We start from the raw sequence: 21,842 nt of genomic DNA, 5'->3' as shown, positions 1-21,842 counted from the left end.
GAGCCTACTGGCGGATGCTGGGGTGGAAGCTGGGGTGGTGGTCGGGCAGGCAAGCAGCAGCAACATGAACGCAGCAGCAGCAAGTGAACGCAGCAGCAGGAACATTTTCATAGGCATTGCAAAAGAAGTGTAATGTGCAGAACATTGCATAACAAAAAAGTCACATTTATTTCCCCCTCCCTCTTTAACAGACACACACGCTCAATGAGCGACACAACAGATAAACGCACTTACTCAGGTAACCTGGCTCTCCATGGCTGCTGTCCGTGGAGCTGATTTTGTGTGCGTAAACAGCTGCAATAAAGCAACTACACTGACACATGAAGCTAAATACAGGCCAGCAGGGCCCAGAAAGCAACAGAGCCACATCAGAAACTACACACACGGCTAACATACAGTTCAGTAAAGAGCAACGCCACAGTAAAGGAGGTATGTATTTCACTCCAACTGCATCACAAGGCCTCGCTCAACAAAAAGCAATTTTGGATTTTGGAATATTGAAGAAAACAAGATATTGTAGCGACCCTGCATAGGGTGCTGGGTGTGTCACTCAAGCGTCCCCCGTCTCTCTGCCAATCACGGAGCTGCACAGTAATGCTGGTCGGTGTGCGGGCCTGTGGTTGGGGGAGGGCTGGGGTGTCGTGACGTTGACCCTGCTGTGAGTGTGAGTTAGGGAGTGGAGTAGAGAGTAATGACAAACCTGTAACCTGTAACCTGAGCTGGATTCTATAACCGTAAGCGAACAAAGGAGTTATTAAAGACAATCACTGGAAGCCTGTTTCCGACTCCCTTTGTCGAACGCTACATTGGTGTCAGAAGTGACTTTTTCGAACGAAGGACGTCTATCCTGACGGGAGCTCGTAACTGCGTCACGGAGTTAGCCGGTGAGCTAGCGGAGATGGATGAGTTCGGCAGGATGGGAGTGAAGCAAGAAAATAGTGACGGAGAGGAGGATGGAGCATGCGGGTGGTCGAAGGACATGAGTAGGGAGTTCAAGAGTGCACGGGAGGCGAGAGAGCGCCTGAGAGAGTCGGCGGTGAGGATGGCTAGAGACGCGGGGATGACTCCTTCCTCAGCGGCGTTTCGCGCCATTGACATTCTGGATGTAAACAACAATGGCGGCGCCCAGCAAACAGTAGCAGCCGCCGCGTCCGTGAAAACACCCAAATACTCCGGTAGGTCAGACTGGGAGGCTTTCCATGCCCAATTTGAACTGCTAGCACATGCCGGGGGGGTGGTCAATAGAGACTAAAGCGCTACAGTTAGCTCTGTGCCTCACAGACGAGGCTCTTTCATGCCTGCTACTACTTAGCCCTGAGGACCGACACAGCTATGAAGCGTTAGCGGGGGCTTTGAAGAGGTGGTTTGGACAGTGTTTCCCGCCAGAGCTGCTCCGGAATGAAATAAATAACCGCTGTAGGAAGTCTGGGGAGACGCTGCGGGCGTTGGCTAACGACGTGGAAAGCCTGACGCGGCGGGCGTATGCACACATGCCACCCGGAGTGCAGAGTGAGCTGGCACGGGATCAATTCATCAGGGCCCTCCTCCCTGCGGACTTGAGGGTCGAGGTACAGCTGCAGCATCCACAGTCCTTGCAGGCGGCTTTGGAGATGGCTGTGGAGAGAGAGAATGTGTGGAGTGTAGCTGCTAGGAGCAGCGGAGGGCCGTTACTACCGGCTGTGAGGAGCTGCAGAGAGGAGGAGAAGCCTGCATGGGTTGCTGAAATGACTGAACTGATAAGGGCTGTGACTCTGCAGTCAACACACAGGCCAAGTAGCAGGGTCTGCTGGGAGTGTGGTCAGCCAGGACATTTGGCCAGAGACTGCCCCAAGGCACGCCGGTCCCAGGGAAACGACGGGGGGCCCGCATAAAGGGGAAGATGCGGATCCAGGCCCAAAAACCCACCAACCAAACCACAGCCGTATTGCCACCAACACAGACAGCCGAGGAAGGAGCCCGACAGCACAGCCGGGGGAGCCAGGCTCTACTCCTTCCTGAAGAAGATGACAGCACAGGCTTGGAGCCTGTCGTCGCGGTGGGCCGTGCTGGTGGTGGGGATTCCTGTTATGTCCCTGTCACTGTGGAAGGGGTGCCCTGCACTGCACTGGTGGACACAGGCTCGACAGTGACCCTGGTGAGATCAGATGTGTTGCCCAGTGGGACTCAATTAGAACCGACAGCGGTGCGTCTACACACAGTCACGGGAGAGCTGGCACCTATGAAAGGAAAAGGCATGCTGACTGTGTCGGTGGGGGGAGTTGAAGTGCAGCATCCGGTGTGGATAGCAGATGTACAGGATCCGTGTATTCTGGGCTTGGACTTTTTGAGGGCGTCTGGTTGCCACCTGGACCTTCAGGCAGGCACAGTGAGTTTCCACGGGGGGCCTGTGATCACTATGACCCGTATCCACACCCCTGCTGAACCTGCTGGGACACACCCCGTGAGTACCCTGGAAACTGAAAATAATCCTCCCTCTTTGCCTTTATCCCCGGTGACGCCCACTCAGGGCAACTCCACACCTGTCACCCCCGGCCTGTGCCACCCGACCACAGCCCCTCCCCAGTTACCCCAGACTGGGGTGGAAGAGGCTCAGCCGGCAGTATGGGAGGTGTGGAGGAAGAACTGTGGCGGCCTTAATCGCGAGCAGCAAGAGCAATTGTGGTAGCTGCTGCTAGAGTTCCAGGGCAGTTTCGCCATGAGTGAGGGGGAGGTGGGCCGAACTCATCTGGTAGAACACGAGATTGACACAGGGGACTCGCGCCCCATCAAGTGTCGCCCTCGCCGACTTCCCCTGGCTCGTCAGCAGGCTTGTGACGAGGCAGTGCAGAGCATGCTGCAGGCAGACATCATCGAGCCCTCCGACAGCCCGTGGGCAGCACCTGTAGTCATGGTCCCAAAGAAGATAGGTGGCTGGCGGCTGTGCTCAGACTACAGGCCGGTGAACGGGGTCACTAAGAAGGATTCATACCCACTTCCCCGCATCGATGAGTCCCTGGACCTGGTCTCCGGGTCGTCGTGGTTCTTCTCCTTGGACCTCCGCAGTGGGTATTACCAAGTCCCTCTGGCCCCAGAGGCCAGGCCAAAAACTGCTTTCTGCACCGGCCGGGGACTATGGCAGTTCAAGGTCCTCAGTTTTGGGCTTTGTAATGCCCCTGCCACCTTTGTGCGGTTGATGGACAGGGTGCTGTCTGGTATTCCCCGTCAGCAGTGCTTGGTTTACCTGGACGACATCCTGGTGCATGGCGGCTCGTTTGAGGCGGCCCTGGGATCTCTAAGAGTGGTGCTGGAAAGGATCAGAGCCGCTGGCCTGAAGCTACACCCAGAGAAGTGCCATTTCATGCAGAGAGAGGTCACTTTCCTGGGCCACAAAGTGGGGGGCGAAGGCATCGGCACCCTACAAGAGAAAGTGCAGGCGGTCGCGGACTGGCCAAATCCTCGCAACCAGAAGGAGCTGAAGAGTTTCCTGGGCCTGGCCTCGTACTATAGGAAGTTTGTACGGGGTTTTGCTTGCACTGCTGCACCCTGTTCCAGCTGCTACAGAAAGACAGTTATTTCCTCTGGTCTGAGCAATGTCAAGCAGCGTTTGACAGCCTTCGGCGTGCCTTGAGTGAAGCCCCGGTTCTCGCCCCGGCCAACCCCAGTCTGCCTTTCACCCTGGACACAGACGCTAGCGGAGTGGGCGTAGGCGGAGTGCTCTCACAGACTACACCAGAGGGGGAGCGGGTGGTGGCATACTTCAGCCGGGCGTTCAACAAAGCCGAGCGACGGTACTGCGTCACTCGCAGGGAACTCTTGGCAGTGGTGCTGTCCATCAGGCACTTTAAATACTACCTGTGTGGCCAGGCGTTCACGGTGAGGACTGATCACTCTGCATTACAGTGGCTCATGACATTCAAGGAGCCAGAAGGGCAGGTCGCCAGGTGGTTAGAAGAGCTCCAAGCTTTCGACTTCAGGGTGGAGCACCGGGCTGGAGTGCGTCACACAAACGCAGACGCTCTCTCCCGCCGCCCGTGTGCCGCCGGCGGATGCCACTACTGTGAGAAGAGAGAGACCCGTGAAAAGGAGCTGCTGGAGGAGGACACGGTCTGTGCTGCAGCTCGTCAAGTTGAAGAGGTCGTTTGCCAGGAGCTCCAGACAGTGGACGTGGCAGAGTGGAAGCAACAGCAAGAGCTGGACACAGACCTACAGCCTGTACTGCAGTGGGTCGAGGCGCAGCAGCGGCCACCGTGGGAGGAAGTGGCAGTGTTCTCCAAATCAACCAAGGGGCTGTGGTCTCAGTTTGAGGCTCTGCGCCTGTGTCAGGGCGTACTGCAGCGTGCGTGGAAGGAGCAAGCTACGGGAGAGAAGAGATGGCAGGTGGTGGTCCCGAAGGGTCTGCAAGAGGCGGTACTCAAGGCCATGCATGGAAAGGCAGGCTCCGGGCACTTTGGCGTCACTAAGACTCTCCGCCGCCTTCGCCAGGGCTGCTACAATTGGGGCGGTGCCGGAGGGATGTCGAAGACTTTTGTCGCCGCTGTGACCCTTGTATGGCTCGTAAGGGTCCCCCTGGTCGTTCCCATGCTCCACTGCAACAGTTTCCCGTGGGGGCCCCAATGGAGAGAGTAGCGGTTGATGTGGTGGGGCCTCTGCCTCTGTCAAGCAGGGGTAACCGCTACGTCCTCACTGCCATAGACTATTTCACAAAATGGCCAGAGGCGTATGCCCTCCCTGATCAGGAAGCAGTGACAGTCGCAGATGCTTTGGTGGCCGGCATGTTCAGCCGGTTTGGAGTGCCGGAGTCCCTGCACAGTGACCAGGGGAGGAACTTCGAGTCCCGGGTGTTCGCCTCCATGTGCACACAACTGGGCATGCGAAAAACACGCACCTCCCCCTTGCGGCCTCAGAGCGACGGACTAGTCGAGAGATTCCATCGCACCATGGGCCAGCAGCTGGCCATCCTCACGTCTCAGCACCAGCGTGACTGGGACGAACATCTGCCCCTTGTGCTCATGGCATGTCGCTCTGCAGTCCAGGAGTCCTCAGCCTGTTCTCCTGCTCTCCTCATGTTAGGGAGAGAGCTTCGCACCCCTGCTGTTTTGGCGTTTGGTCAACCGCCAGATTCCCTGGACACTCCTCCAGGGCCTGAGTACGCCAGGAGACTTCAAGACCGCCTGGATTCCGCTCACGCTTTTGCCCGCGATCAGCAGAAAAGTGCTGGGGTGAGACAGAAGCGGAACTATGACACCAGGACAAGAGGGCAGCACTTCCAGGCCGGGGTGCTGGTCTGGGTCTACAGCCCACAACGGAAAAAAGGCCGGTGCCCAAAACTGGACAGCCAGTGGGTTGGTCCCTGCAGAGTACTGGAGAGGGTGGGGGAAGTCGTCTACAGAGTGCAGCTGCCTCCCAAGGGGAGAAAAGTTGTGCTCCACAGAGACAGGTTGGCCCCTTACAGAGGAGTCGCTTCTCCACATGCCCAAGGGACACCGGGGCCCACGGCCTCCCCCTCGACACCCCCACCCAGGTCCCCCGGCGAGCAGAGCAGCAGCCCCCCGTCAGTGACTGAGTTCCCCCCCACTTTCTTCCCCTTTCCCCCGCCTGGACCAGAACCGGCACCCCCTGTCCCCCTGACCCCAGCCCCCCTGCCGAGAAGGCAGACACGACCCCCGAGTCGGTTCAGAGACTTTGTGTGGTAGTTAAAGTTTATAGTGAGACCCCTCGGTTCCTGTAGAGGGCAAGAATGCGCCCTGGTCTCACTGGAAGGGATGGTAGTCCACCCAGACCTTCCTAGTTCAACTAAAGAAAAATGTGTTACACGTTCTCGCTGCTGTGGGTTAGTGTTTAGTTGCAGGTTTTTGTTCTAATTTTTTATGTGTCCCTCGTGGGCGAGGAACTTTGTAGTAGGGGGGTAGTGTAGCGACCCTGCATAGGGTGCTGGGTGTGTCACTCAAGCGTCCCCCGTCTCTCTGCCAATCACGGAGCTGCACAGTAATGCTGGTCGGTGTGCGGGCCTGTGGTTGGGGGAGCAGAGGGGGGAGGGCTGGGGTGTCGTGACGTTGACCCTGCTGTGAGTGTGAGTTAGGGAGTGGAGTAGAGAGTAATGACAAACCTGTAACCTGTAACCTGAGCTGGATTCTATAACCGTAAGCGAACAAAGGAGTTATTAAAGACAATCACTGGAAGCCTGTTTCCGACTCCCTTTGTCGAACGCTACTATATTTAGCAAACAAACGTTTATGATACTTACACGTTTTGTTCAGCAGGATAATCTCTACATATTAACACCACTTTATAATGATGAAGATTATACATAATCGGCAGAAAAATAAGCATTAGGCTATAAAGAAAACTACATCATACATTGCATGACGTTTCCACTGCAAATCTAAGGGTGGCTAATGTTTGGCGTGATGACTTTTAGTAGTCTCATTTAGTCACCAGGGGCCTCATTTATAACGCCTTGCGTAGGATTGACGTGAGAAGGTTGCTTACGTAGTACAAAGCAAAAAAATAGGTACAGACATTTTCCGACATTTTCCGATTCACAAAACATTGCGTACCGGCGAGGGAAGTGCGTACCGGCACTTCCTACGCCTGTTTCCCTTTATAAATCACAATCGACTCGAAATGCGGCGCAGCTTTTGCAGGCTTCACGTAACGCCCATATTTGCCTATAAATAGTCAGAGAAACGCCCATTCATTCATTCATTTTGACTGACTGCATGAAGAAGATCGCAGGAAATTACGACCGAACAGCTAAAAAAGACATCTCACACCGTGTCAGATTTTGGTTATTTTGGGGAGGTCGAGATAAATCATATTGTTTGGTGGATGCGGTTTGAACCAGAGTAGCAGCATGGAGGTCGGATCGTCACCAAAATAAATAAATAAGTGGTCCGAAAAAAGTTAATGACAAAAAAAATACACCTAACCTTCCTCAGGCAGTGTGTTTGTACCGGGGACAGGAGACACCCCCTTGATGAGAAACTCTAAGAAATGATCGGGGAATCCCTCCGGAGTGGAGTCATGACGACTGGATCTGAATTATTTTGTTGTATTTTGTGGTTTGTGTTCCAGCTGTCGATCAGCAACTATATATCCATAATCCACCAGGTAAAGGAAATACAACTAATGTGTTGTGTTATATATATTAGCTGTACAATTTACCACATATGGTGTTCTTAGTTTCCATACCTCCTGTGTTTTATGAGCGACTTATCAAGTCTTGGCAAACGGCATAAAACACGATTAAACGTGTTAGTATATAAAACCATGCTCGTATCTACAACCTATAGAAATGCAAAACGGCGTCAGTTTAGACGTAATTCTGTCCTCCAGCTTACCGCATCATTTATGAGAAAACATTTCATTACATTAACACAACATATTCGAGGTGGTTTTAAATAACATATCTGTATTTATTTATTTCTCCAAGTTATGTTTTTGTGTGCACTAAGGAGTCTCAAACAGGCGTTTGTTTAATCATTTTAAGATTGGCTTTAATCAATGTTTGAAAATGAATTCTTCATATTTGATAAATGAGAGGTAACATTTTATTTATGGTATTATTTCCACATATTTCTCTCCATTCTTCCTTCTGTCAACGGTGTCGCAGTTTCTCGTCTCTCCCGTTTGTGTGCTTAGTGCGTACGCATGGGTTAGAGTTTGCGTGGAGGACAGCACATTTTCCCGTCAAGTTAGTATTTTATAAATCGCAAACATTGCGTAGAAACTGACGTACGCCATTTTTTGAGCGTATATCCCTTTATAAATGAGGCCCCAGGTCACTTATGAGACATTGAACCTTCAGACGTTCACCAGTGGGATATTGACTGACGTATTTTATGCTGCAGAACAAAACAAAAACAGCTTGTGTTAACCACACTAGCTGTTTTAGGCTTATAACCAAAAACACGTTCACAAATCGCTGTCTTTGAGGGAAGGAAATAGGTGGTCAAATGCTGACTCCTTTCTGGGTTTGAGGAGTCATTCCTCACCAATCTACAGAGGCTGTGATTGTAGGACGCTGTGCTACTGCTGACGCTGTTTTTTTTACTTTGTATTAATCAATCCAAACAAAACATACGTTTTTTTGTATCCACAGCAGGCGTACCTGAAGAGTCTGCAGAGCCACAGCGTGGTGTCAGACAGGATCCGGTGGTCAGCTTCCTCAGCCTCTCTCTCTCCAGCACAGAGATGTAGGCTGCCAGGCTGTGACCCAGGAGGGCCAAATAACTGTACTACTTATAAAACAATTTAACTTTAAGTTTTCTGAAGGTGTATCATTTTTAAAGTGTTTCAGTGTACTTGCCTGAAGGAACTTCTGGACCTGCAGAAAATCTAAATGTATTTGATGAAAAACGTCAGGATAACCTCTTTATGTCCCTCTGTTCTGACTTATTGTTTCTAAACTGAGAATTTTAGAAGGAACAGGATATTCTTAATAAGGAGAAAAAATTAACAGCTTTAGAAAAAAATTATAATATAGCAGATTATCATGGGTCATTTGGGATTTATTTTGTATTTAGGGCTATATAGCTTTGGAATATCCCAGGAGACGTGACAGGATAATGTTTTATGTGAGGGACTGCGGATGGAAATTAGCTCAAAGGTCAATCTGGCACTGTTACGCTTGACACATTTCAAAGTTTTAAGTGTTCATTACTGTGCATTGTCCCTGCCAAATAAACGATTAAATGAAATGAAAAAAGGAGAACTCATTTGCGCAATGTGGCAATTAAACGATTGTCGTGTATTGTTTTTTTACTGTTTTAAATATGTCTTATATATGTTTTTGTGACTGTGCATTTTTGATTGGTGTTGCTATTGGTAACACATGGATTGGAATGTCATGAATACATTCTGTAGTTCTAGAAGTCCTACAACAGAGAGAGAGTTCTATCTCAGTTCTAACACAGTCACACTGCAGTTTGAGACAGGTTCAGTTCAGACTTACTCTCCACAGTGAACACTTCACAGAGATTATCTGCACAAAACTACAGACACTGTATTACAACCCTCTTACTGAGAAAACCCATAGACAGAAAGCTCAGAATAAGAGAACAGAAAGACAAAGTCAACCAAACTGAAAATGCCTGAAAACAGGCAGGTAAGTGAAGGCATTTTAACGAGGCTTAAACTGGTTTGGAGATTACTTGGCACGGTTAAAAGTCTATAAAGAGTGATGAAGACATTATTAGTGATGTAAATAGCCTTTAGTGAGTTTTAGGGTGAGATTAAGGACATGTGGAAAAAGTTTTACAGGCCATGATATCTGAACAAACAATGTAACAGCAAATATGTGTTGATGTAGCCTAAGGCATGTTAAGTATAAAAGAACAAGGGTGAAGCTACACTATTTCAATTTGTATCACAAAGTAATCTAAACATCTTACAGCTAAATTAATTGTATTTATACAGCAGATAATATATCACTTAGTCTAAATATAAGCAAGAAGAAATGAAAGTTGTCCATCCACGAGAACATGCAAAATGTTGTTATTTGTCCAAAAATCACATATTATGCTTACAAGTAAATGAAAACAAGCAAGAACACTGTTTTACATCTCCACAGATTCCTCATTCAGACAACATGGGCAAGGAAGAGGAGAACATTGAAGAAATCTCCATCTCTCCTGCGTTTTCAGACCCATCAGGTCACATTACTGAATCTGAAATTCTTGACCAGACTCTTGCGTATCTTGATGATCTCATGAATCGTGATGATCTTATGAAAGATAAAGAGGTCACCAGCCCATGGTCCTATTCAACCATGAGCGATGACAGCATGGGAGACACTTGGTGTTTCGACAATGATTCAGACATCTCAGATATGATCGCACCAGTTGATCGGGATCTCAACAAGGTCATTTCTGAAGTATGCCACAGCTACTTGTTTCCAGAAGATCTGGAGACAGAGGCGGATGGTTTTGAAGAAACTGACAAGCCTCTGCAGGACACTGATCCTGCTAATACACTGGAGGTCCCAGAGCCTTCCAAGCAAGTAGAGATTCCAGAGCTTACCAAGAACCCGGATGTCCCTGAGCCTCCCCAGACACTGGAGTTCCCTGAGCCTCCAAAGAGACTGGAGGTCACTGAGTCTACAAAGGCACTGAAGGTCACTGAGCTGACCAAGATACTGGAGGTCCCTGAGTCTCCCAAGACACTAGAAGTCACTGAGCCCACCATGATACTGGAGCTTGCTGAGCTTCCCATGCAAGTTGAGGTTCCTGAGCCTACCGAGAACCTGGAGGTCTCTGAGCCTCACCAGACACTGGAGGTCACTGAGCCTTTCAACACAATGGAGGTCCCTGAGTCTCCCAAGAACCTGGAGGTCAGTGAGCCTCACCAGACACTGGAGGTCACTGAGTCTACTAAGACACTGGAGGAAGAGGAGAACATGGAAGAAATCTCCATCTCTCCTGCATTCTCAGACCCATCAGGTCACATGACTGAATCTGAAATTCTTGACCAGACTCTTGCGTATCTTGATGATCTCATGAATCGTGATGATCTTATGAAAGATAAAGAGGTCACCAGCCCATGGTCCTATTCAACCATGAGCGATGACAGCATGGGAGACACTTGGTGTTTCGACAATGATTCAGACATCTCAGATATGATCGCACCAGTTGATCGGGATCTCAACAAGGTCATTTCTGAAGTATGCCACAGCTACTTGTTTCCAGAAGATCTGGAGACAGAGGCGGATGGTTTTGAAGAAACTGACAAGCCTCTGCAGGACACTGATCCTGCTAATACACTGGAGGTCCCAGAGCCTTCCAAGCAAGTAGAGATTCCAGAGCTTACCAAGAACCCGGATGTCCCTGAGCCTCCCCAGACGCTGGAAGTCACTGAGTCTCCCAAGACACTGGAGGTCCCTGAGCCTCCAAAGAGACTGGAGGTCACTGAGTCTACAAAGACACTGAAGGTCACTGAGCTGACCAAGATACTGGAGGTCCCTGAGTCTCCCAAGACACTAGAAGTCACTGAGCCCACCATGATACTGGAGCTTGCTGAGCTTCCCATGCAAGTTGAGGTTCCTGAGCCTACCAAGAACCTGGAGGTCTCTGAGCCTTATCAGACACTGGAGGTCACTGAGCCTTTCAACACAATGGAGGTCCCTGAGTCTCCCAAGAACCTGGAGGTCAGTGAGCCTCACCAGACACTGGAGGTCACTGAGTCTACTAAGACACTGGAGGAAGAGGAGAACATGGAAGAAATCTCCATCTCTCCTGCATTCTCAGACCCATCAGGTCACATTGCTGAATCTGAAATTATTGAACAGACTCTTGCGTATCTTGATGATCTCATGAATCGTGATGATCTTATGAGAGATAAAGAGGTCACCAGCCCATGGTCCTATTCAACCATGAGCGATGACAGCATGGGAGACACTTGGTGTTTCGACAATGATTCAGACATCTCAGATATGATCGCACCAGTTGATCAGGATCTCAACAAGGTGATTACTGAAGTATGCCACGGTTACTTATTTCCAGAAGATCTGGAGACAGAGGCGGATGGTTTTGAAGAAACTGACAAGCCTCTGCAGGACACTGATCCTGCTAATACATTGGAGGTCCGTGAGCCTACCAATAACCTGGATGTCCCTGAGCCTCCCCAGACGCTGGAAGTCACTGAGTCTCCCAAGACACTGGAGGTCCCTGAGCCTCCAAAGAGACTGGAGGTCACTGAGTCTACAAAGACACTGAAGGTCACTGAGCTGACCAAGATACTGGAGGTCCCTGAGTCTCCCAAGACACTAGAAGTCACTGAGCCCACCATGATACTGGAGCTTGCTGAGCTTCCCATGCAAGTTGAGGTTCCTGAGCCTACCGAGAACCTGGAGGTCTCTGAGCCTCACCAGACACTGGAGGTCACTGAGCCTTTCAACACAATGGAGGTCCCTGAGTCTCCCAAGAACCTGGAGGTCAGTGAGCCTCACCAGACACTGGAGGTCACTGAGTCTACTAAGACACTGGAGGAAGAGGAGAACATGGAAGAAATCTCCATCTCTCCTGCATTCTCAGACCCATCAGGTCACATTACTGAATCTGAAACTCTTGACCAGACTCTTGCGTATCTTGATGATCTCATGAATCGTGATGATCTTATGAAAGATAAAGAGGTCACCAGCCCATGGTCCTATTCAACCATGAGCGATGACAGTATGGGAGACACTTGGTGTTTCGACAATGATTCAGACATCTCAGATATGATCGCACCAGTTGATCGGGATCTCAACAAGGTCATTTCTGAAGTATGCCACAGCTACTTGTTTCCAGAAGATCTGGAGACAGAGGCGGATGGTTTTGAAGAAACTGACAAGCCTCTGCAGGACACTGATCCTGCTAATACACTGGAGGTCCCAGAGCCTTCCAAGCAAGTCGAGATTCCAGAGCTTACCAAGAACCCGGATGTCCCTGAGCCTCCCCAGAACCTGGAGGTCACTGAGCCTCACCAGACACTGGAGGTCATTGAGTCTACTAAGACACTGGAGGTCACTGAGTCTACTAAGACACTGGAGGTCACTGAGTCTACTAAGACACTGGAGGTCCCTGAGTCTCCAAAGGGACTGGAGGTCCCTGAGCCTCACAAGACACTGGAGGTCCCTGAGTCTCCAAACACACTGGAGGTCCCTGAGCCTGCTAAGACACTGGAGGTCCCTGAGTCTCCCACGTCGTTGGAGGTCCCTGAGCCTACCCAGACAATGGTCATGAGACTGCCTAGTGGTAAAGGAAAGAACAAAAGGTCTCAGTGGAGGAGAAGTTTCAGTAGATGGCGCAAGAGAAAGACTCAGCCATTGGAACATTTAGATGAGTCCGTCAGTTATGCTAGCGCTGACTTGACATCTAGGAGCAGTAGAGAGTACAAACAGGGCTCTCTTTGTTCTCAAGAAACACCCTCCACCACATCCTGCAACGCTGCTAGTAGGTCCATTCCGCTACAGTTAGTGGACATAGAGGACAAGGACCAGACACCGGGAGCTATCAGAAATGACTCATCTCTGTCTTCTGCCAGCTCTATAACATTGGTTCATCAGTTTACCGACTCTGATGATGAGCATGACGAAACCCTCAGCCAGATCTCTGTTGTCCAGTGTCAGCCTGACTCTGAGCGTCTCAGCAAAAACAAAGACGATGTTGAGGAGAACACGGCAAAGAGGAGCAGCAATCGCTTCTCCCGCTTCTTCCGCAGTATCTTCTCAAAGGTAGGTAATCACTTACATTCTGATTAGTCAGACAAGTTAAACAGTACACAAGAGTAGAGTGGACCTGACCAGACAAGATAGAATTTAAAATGTTAAGTCAAGTGGAACAGACCAGCAGAGAGGTGTTATCAAGTTTGAACTTCTCTTCTGCTTACTTCGTTTCCGTTCAATGATTCTCTGTCTGATATAAAAGCATCAAAAATCTTGAAGTCATAAGTCTGGCTTCTTTGTCCAGAGCCTTCATGAGTTTTGAAAATGATAAAGCTTTTTTCTAAAAAACAAGTTGCTTTTGACTTAACCTGTTAAGCCCTGAGCCTGTTTTTCAGGTCTCAGGCTCGAAAATGATATTCCCAGAACAAATGACTATATCTTCGCTTCTAAAAGGGGTAAATTAATAATCTTTTTTCTCAAAGCAATGATAAACCTGTGAGTTGGATGTAGAAAAGTCAGTATCAATATAGATATTTTTTAATTTTAAAGTAAATTCAGATTGAACATAGTAAAACAATTTAAATTATAGTGTCCGTCCAAAAAAAACAAACATTACTTATAGTGAAAACCACCCTTGAATGATGGGATAGTAGACTAAAAGCTTTAGGAATCCAAACTATAATTAAGCAATAGCTCACGACAGGCCGTGGTATATGGTCCTTATATCACAGCTAAGGGGCATGGTTCGGCCCGACGCGAAGCCACCAAGTGTGGCAATATGAAAGAAAAATACACACTTTAATTTAAATAGTTTTTATTAGTAAATAATGATGTTCAAAATAAAATAGTCCCTCCGTTGCCTTCTGCACAAAACATAGTGCGAGGTGGTTGCTATGCAACAACACTAACTCGCTAACTAGCTAGCGAACATATTAGACAGAGAGCGTTGATCGATTATTTGGCTATTTATTTACATTAATTTGTATGTTGCCGTTTATTGTGCACCCACTGAAAAACTGTCCAGCATCAGTAGAATGGCTTACGTGGTTACTTGTATAGGTTGAGGTTGTAGTAGGCTGTTGCTTGGCGTGGCGAGAATATTGCTCCACTTTCTCCGGTCCCCGAGAGAGCTTTCGCACCTGTGGCCACTAACGGTCATCATTTCTCTACTTTGTTTCAAGACCCGCATCAGAAAGCTTTTGAATGGTGGTACTTTTCCAGTTGGTCTACTACCTGCTCTTCAGCTCTGCATGTCGTCGTTTAGGTGCTTTTTTTTCTGGAGATAGGCACTGCTCGATCCACTCCTCCACAGTAAGGCCACCCCGGAGGTCGAAGTTAACCTTAAATGTTTCCATCTTAAGCTTTGTTTGTTAGTTAGTTTCGTAACGGACGTAATTTAACAGTTGTAACGGTTGTAGCTTTTCTCTGACGCGGAGGGATACTGACTTGTGAAAAGTAACTACAATTCTACCCGTGATATACGCTCATTATATCACGGCTAAGAACCAATCAGATTGCTTGATTTGACTTGTCCGTTTTGTAACATATAATAAGTACCCTGTATCGAGATTGATGTAAAACAAGTGTCATTTGACCTTTTTAGAAAGGTTTAGCACAAAAAACCCACTTCTGGGGTCATTTGGGTGGATTTGCCATATCTCTGGCCCCCCTCGGTCGATTTTGATGATTGACACCTCTTTTGAACAGTTAGAGCCAATAGAATCGAGATCCACCTACACGTTACCATTGAGGAATGAGAGTGATGCGCACGCAGCTTGCCCAAACCGAAAGCTATGTTATGCTCTGAAAACTAGGTTATAGCCATAAATATGATGATGGATTATCAGTAATCATTTCAAAGGGACACAGAGACATTGGATTAACCTTCAGCAGCGTTTTGATCATTTTAATGCCATTGAACACAACTTTTGATCAGAAAAACAGCAAAGGTAAGACATATTTGCAGTTTTGGCTCCGTAAAGCTAGGTGGTGTGTGGTCTGGGTTTGCCTTCGCTGCCCTGAGTTTTGGTCGCACAGTAAAGATATTATACAGTTATACCTCGAGAATCTGTGGAATCTCAGCTTTAATCTGATATCTTGTTTGTGCAGATCCGATAAGTAATAAAGTATTTATACCGTGAGTTATGTGCTAAGTGCGTTAGCATTTTTTCGCTCAGGGCTAATTCAGAGGCTCGGCGTTAGACTTGTGTTTTGTTTCGATAAAAATTGTTCATATTGTCAGTTAGCTGAGTTTCTTCCCGTTAAGTGGGTATGACATTAATAGGTTGTTAGATGTTAAGAAGCCCTGAGATAGTTTCGTGAAAAAAGCCTGCAGCCCCCGCCCGGGTTTAACAGGCTAAAGACATCTCCTGATTGTCAGCATTTTGTTGAATGTTAGAAAATGACATGTCTTTCTCTACTGATTCTCTTTTTTTTATTGTACTCCCCATAGAATGAGAAAGACAATGCCAGGCAGCCTGCTTTTTGGAAGAGAATGGTGTGCTGCACTTGCCTTGACAAGTGAAGAAATGGTTAAGGACCAGCTTCAGCCTCAACAGTCAGGCCAGAGACAACAGTTTAAAGTCTCTTGCTTTAAATGTAATGTCAATAAATGCAAACAAATATACATTCCTATGTGTTTTAAAGTCATTCAGGGACAGTTTCCTTTGAGTGTGTGTTTGAGGACCGTGTAATAGGGAAACCCAGGGTCCCTGGTCGCTGATGTAATAAGACAAAACAGGAACTTTAGCTATTGATGTACAAACCAGACTAAGTCACAACATCATGTGTGCTGCATGCCATCCTTACCAATGGGGAGTGTCTGATGCCCCTTTTCCACCAAACCAGTTCCAGTTCTAGCTCCGTGGGTTCTTCTTTTTAGCCCCAGTTGTGTTTCCACCGCCCAGAGCCCGACTGGTGCTGCGTCATGACATCACCGTTTACGTAGCTGATTTTCTCCCCAACGCCGCTCACAACAACAACAACAACAACACTGCGTCGGGTCGATGATCGTGTTGCTTTTAATCATACAAAGCCAGACTAAATTAAAGAACTACTTCTCCAACCTTATACTTATAGTTCTGTGGTTCATTGTTTATTAATGTGGTTCAGCGGCATTTATAGTCGGACATGGCTACCTGTGTATCCAACACACTCTCACTCCCTAAATGTCCAGGAGCGACGCTTGGTCAGGGTCCCGTGGCGTGCAGTTGGGACGTGCCGAGGCTCCTTCAGCTTCATAAACGAACGCAAAGAGCTTTCAACTGATTGCAATGTATTCCCATCGGCGGCGGTATTTGACGCTCAGGGAAGCACCGCATCGGTCCATGTCGGCGGTCCTTAAAGGCAATGTGAGCGTCCATTCCCATTGGATAACGGAGAATTGTACACCCGGAAGTAACTATTCTCCTTACTGTCGATTGATTTTACAGTGATATCTGCACTACTCATCAACTCAAAAACACCAGATTATCCTTGTTAATTACACAACATTGATTGGTTTAAATTGTGTGCAATGCTTTTGTATTTTTCCCCTTCGATTCGGTGAAACAAATATTTTTTCGGAGTTTAGAATGGCAGAAGACACTACACTACCCAGAATCCTCAGCTATCATTTAGGACTACAGCATGTGCTTTGTTTGACAAACCCCGTGATTAGTTCTCAAGCTCTGTGATTGGATGTTGGAGTGGCAGTGCACGAAGTTTACACCGCGTCAAACAGCACTTTGAAATTGAATGAACCCCCCCCCCCCCCTTAGGTCACAGGCTCCTCCAACAGTGCAACACAATAAAACAATGACACAGAAAAAATAGTGCAAGTAAATACAAAAAGAAAAATAGTAAAATAGTAAAAAGTTAAATTGTGCAATAAGAGTCTATATACAAGTGATTGGAATATGATATATTAGACAAATAATTTCTAAGTAGCAGCCAGATGAATGTTATGGATGTTATGGATGTTATGGATGTTGTTGTTATGGATGTTGTTATGGATGTTGTTCAGGTGTTTAATAGTCTTCTGGCCTGTGGGATGAAGCTGTCCCTGAGTCTGGTGGTTGTAGTCCGGATGCTGCGGTACCGCCTGCCAGACTGCAGCAGACAGAACAGTTTGTGGCTGGGGTGATGGGGGTCTTTTATAATCCTGAGGGCTTTCTTTAAGGTTAACCTGGTATTTTTACTACATTTATTTTAGTTACTTTACAGATTTGGATTAATGATGTGAAATATAAACAACCCTTAAATCAGACTTTAGTTACACCTGAGTAAAATTCAGTGAAGGTGATTGTCAAGTGCCAACAATCAGGCGAGATATTTGGTAGTTGGTGCTTGAGAAGACAAAAAATGTATCTGCAGATCCCTATAAAGCATATTCATTACTCGTTATTCTCTAATCGTTCATCAAAAACTGTATATAATGGCTATTTTGCACATCCCTTTCAAGATTTCAAGATTTTCAAAGGTTTATTGAAATATCATATACACAACTACGGTGTAGTTATGCAATGATGACAAACTTGGGTCATAGGTTCCTCAACAAGAGATCTATCAATATGTGTGTACCTCCACCATTAAACTGTCATATTCTGCACATTTCTTATTCTATCTACATACATCTTATAAGAGTATAATAAATATGTATAATATCGGTTAAAATAAGTGCTTCAACATAGTTAACATTGCAGGAAAGTTGATTGTAAAGTCCCAAAACAAACTGTGCAATATATTAAACGTTAAGTACTTTGTCAGGCTTAATATAGATACCCCCAAAGCTTTTTGCTTACATGTATTTAAAAGAAGACCTTAACCTAAAGTATTATTTAATGTTTAAATAAAGCCTAATTAGTTTGTCTGTTTTGCACATCCTCCTATTAATATCTTTGTACATCCGGCACTAAACTGTTTTATTCTAGATACCATTTACAGTATCTTCTAGATATTTTCTATTCTATATTTCTATCATTGACCTTCTACTTTCCTCCTATTTTGTATGTACTCGTAATATTTAAATGTTTTCATAAAATATAACACATTCAAAAGTGCTTTACAAAAATGAAAGACATTAAGAAAAAGGCATTTTAAACAGTCATTAAAAAGCAACACAATCTACCTGCATTGCAATTACTCTAAACGTGTAATAACGTGCTTTAACCAGTAGGTGGTTTGGGTTAAAAAGCTGTCAAGTTTACAGTGTTAACAAAATAAAATATACTGCTGTTTCCGGTTTAGTTTACAACGGATATATTTTGTTATTGTTTTGATATTTGTAACACAAAAGCGATGTAAAAAACCCACAGCAACACAGAAAAGATGGTATTAACATGACCCAGCGGTCTAGTAGTTAATAAAAAACAATAATATCAAAACAAAATATTACTACTAACTTTATTGTGAAATTAAAACAGAACGGTAAAAGAATAGTTTCCGGTCTATTCTGAGGCCCGATCTCTGTAGATAAATAAAGAACTACGACAGATGTGTAATATTTAATGCAGCCGAACCACTCATTACAATGCATTCATGTGATGACTTTCAAAGAGTAAAGCAAGCACTGCTGAATAAAGTATGATTTTATCTTTTACGAAACGTTTTTTTTCATATGGAATGCAGTTGGAGGTCAACCAATCACAGAGCTTGAGGCAAAGCGGAACAATAGCTGAGGATTCTGGGTAGTGTAGTGTCTTCTGCCATCCTAAACTCCGAAAAAATATTTGTTTCTCCGAATCGAAGGGGAAAAATACAAAAGCATTGCACACAATTTAAACCAATCAATGTTGTGTAATTAACAAGGATACTCTGGTGTTTTTGAGTTGATGAGTAGTGCAGATATCACTGTAAAATCAATCGACAGTAAGGAGAATAGTTACTTCCGGGTGTACAATTCTCCGTTATCCAATGGGAATGGACGCTCACATTGCCTTTAAGGGCCGCCGACATGGACCGATGCGGTGCTTCCCTGAGCGTCAAATACCGCCGCCGATGGGAATACATTGCAATCAGTTGAAAGCTCTTTGCGTCCGTTTATGAAGCTGAAGGAGCCTCGGCGCGTCCCAACTGCACGCCACGGGACCCTGACCAAGCGTCTCTCCTGGACGTTTAGGGAGTGAGAGTGTGTTGGTGTATCCCGTGTATTGATTCCATCGATTGCTGTTATAATACAAAACAACAGGAAAAAGTCTGTCTGCCAATGATCAATAACAGCGAACGGATTGTCATTAAAGATAGGTAAAACATAAACAGACTCACACTAAGCCTGGTTAGTGTTGCCTGGCTTTTTTCATAAGTGTGTTGTCACGTTCTAGTCACTTTGCTCAGCACTACTGCTTGTTACTTTTAATTGCTGTACTCGCCATGAATTGTTATTGCTCAGGTTAATCTCGCCCCCCTCCGACGTAAGCGTGACGTATTGGTTCTTGGTTCTTGCCGAGTCGGTGCTTACAGGCGGCTCCGCTGCGGTGGAAACAGGAAGAACCAGAGCTAAATCAGGCTCTAGCCCGCAACCGGCTCTGGAACCGGTTTGTTGGAAAAGAGAGACAGAAGAAGCAGTTAGTAAAGAGCTCCATGCACCTTATGAGCTTAATTAATGAGTGAATCCACTTTAAATATTAAGTGCAGCTTGAAGCAGGCATTAGTTAACCCAGTGCTTCCCAAACTTTTTGTGCCCAAGGCACACCAAAGGACAAGTAAAAATCTCAAGGCACACCTATTGTGCAAAATAGCCCTTATAACACGTGTTATCACTCATATCATGTAAACTATCTGTAAATGTGCATAATTATTTACTAATGCCAAATAAAATGTGACAAAGACAACTATATTACTCATGAAATATTTATTAACGAAATATTTCAGAAATTAATTTGAAACTTTATCAAATTAGGCTTCATCAAAGCAGCAACACACTCATTTAAACCAGACAGGTCACAAAATAAAAAATGAGGCAAAGACTCAGCAGAAATTCAGCACAGAGAACTGTCAATGCAAGGAAGCTGCACTGTCCATGGGCCTGAACTACAAATTATAAATGTAACATTTCAGCAATCAGCATTGAAACATGTGCTATTGTAAATATTTTGCCGACTTACAAATGAGTGAGATACATGTGCCTGTCGGGGCGCGCAGATTTTTTTAATCCTTGGTGGCACTGAGGAGAGGGCCACTCGCAAGTCCTGTTCAACAGAGAGCCGTTACCTCCTGTTGTTCTTCATGTAAACCAGAGTAGAGAACGCCAACTCACACAGGTAGGTAGTGGGAAAAAGAAGAAGTTGCTCAATCGCGTGGTGGGAGATGCTTGGGTACTCCGATGCAGAAGCCAACCAAAACTGATCCAGTGGGAGCTCACTAAATTTGAGTTTCAGTGTGCGGTCCACACGGAGCTCTGCACACTCCTCTCTCTCTTTCATAGTGAGCTTTTCTGTTGGGAATTCCTGGTGGAATGGGTCTCGGATCCAGTCATAGTCCTCGATGTCAGCCACACGTGGAAAATAGCGGTCAAACCTCTCTTTTAAGGTCTGAAGGTGTTTGGCATATACAGCGCGCTCCCTAGCTGCATGCGGCGCAGCTGATGCCAGCGGGAACATGTCCATGGAGCCCTGTTCCAAAGCCTCGCGCCACAGGATAAGTTTGCCCATAAACCCCCGAATTTTGTCTGTGGATGATAAAATGTTTTCATTCCTGCCCTGAAGCTTGCCGTTTAACTCGTTGAGATGCCCAAATATGTCTGCGAGGTAAGCCAGCCTGGCGCACCACCTCTCATCCGCGAGCTTGTCTTTATGTGGGACAGCGTGTTCACGTGAAAACTCCAAAAGCTCTTCCCGAAGCTCATAAAGACGGGATAGGACTTTCCCCCGTGACAGCCAACGTACCTCTGTGTGGAGGATCAGGCTTTGGTGGTCGGCTCCCATCTCGGCGCACAGCTGGGAGAAGAGGCGAGATTTCAGGGGCCTTGATTTGATGTAATTCACCATCTTCTCCCGTAGTATGGCTTTCCATTTCTTTGCAGAAGAAAAACGTCTCTTTGATAGAGTCAGCATCAACATATCTGACGTTTGCCAGAAGTGGGGCAGCCCCACTTATGTCAGTAGATTCGTCTATTTGTAGGGGAAATCTGCCGCTCGCCTGCAGTGCCATAAGACAGGTAACTTTCATGATACTGTCTGCTGACAGTTTTTTTCCTCTTTTCTTTCGGTGGTGGGTTGTCGGCAGTCTCTGCACTGGTGGTTGGTGGTTTGCTCCGCACAAGAAAGCGCTCCATTTTCCCTCTTGCGTGTTTCTCTGTTTTAATGTTGTCCTTCAGCCTTCGATGTGTCACGGTCTTATAATTCCCACCTGTGCAACTGCGTTAACAGCGAAATATGGGGTTCTGTGAGGATTTTTTTTTAAAGAATTGTTTTTAGGTATAGAGTTTGCCTCTGTATTATGAAATGAGTGCATACAAAGTACTGATATAGTAAATAAAAAAATAAAAAAATGTGTGTAGTTGTATATTGCAATAATAACGTATGGTTGTCACAAAATCCCACGGCACACCCGGACTTGCCGTGGCACACCGTTTGGGAACCACTGAGTTAACCAACACTGCACACTTCTCAATCTTCATGCCCCCTGATAAAACACATCCATGTGTGACTTTGACTAAACTTCTGCTGACAGCATTACTTTGGTGCAGAGGTGGTACTTTCTGATGTCTTTTATACATAAATATGTGTGTTAGGAGACTCACAAA

Source organism: Trematomus bernacchii, unplaced genomic scaffold (assembly GCF_902827165.1).
Source record: "Trematomus bernacchii unplaced genomic scaffold, fTreBer1.1, whole genome shotgun sequence".
Classification (NCBI taxonomy): Eukaryota; Metazoa; Chordata; class Actinopteri; order Perciformes; family Nototheniidae; genus Trematomus; species Trematomus bernacchii.
Note: the sequence above shows the minus strand (reverse complement) of the source record.